Genomic DNA, 559 nt, shown 5'->3' on the forward strand with positions numbered 1-559 from the left:
TGATCTTGGATGGGATCTGGAGAAGACTGCATAGTCGATGACTGAATACCGCTAGATGGCAGGAGTGATATATCTGTCGGTAAATTTTCAATAATCGATAAAGTAGACCGATTCCATTACACGCGAGATAAAATTCGTGATGTCTGGGGATCGGTGAAGCGGATGCAGGGTTATGAATCGTTTATAGTGGATGTTCCACTTGCGAATGTGGATCAGATTAGGGTAATTTGCCGGCGTGAAAGGCTGTTAGTGGTTGGAATAGGTACCGTAATGGATCTTGGGTAGGTCGAGGCAGGTGTTGGGTGAAGATTGACTATGTTGGGGGAGATTTGTGAACTGTTGCAGTGTGGTTAGATATCAAGGTGAAGATATGGATGAAGTTGGAAGAATTTGTGTTTAGATTGGATGATGGAGTGAACATTTTCCCTTCCGTATTCGAAAACGATAAATGTGAGGAATTGTGAAATTTTAATAAAATTGTAAATTTTATAAAAATATATATATATATATATATACATTTTTACAAAGAAATTCGCAGTCAATCGTTGACACTATTTTA

The sequence above is a fragment of the Apis dorsata genome, unplaced genomic scaffold, assembly GCF_000469605.1.
Source record: "Apis dorsata unplaced genomic scaffold, Apis dorsata 1.3 scaffold_112, whole genome shotgun sequence".
Lineage (NCBI taxonomy): Eukaryota > Metazoa > Arthropoda > Insecta > Hymenoptera > Apidae > Apis > Apis dorsata.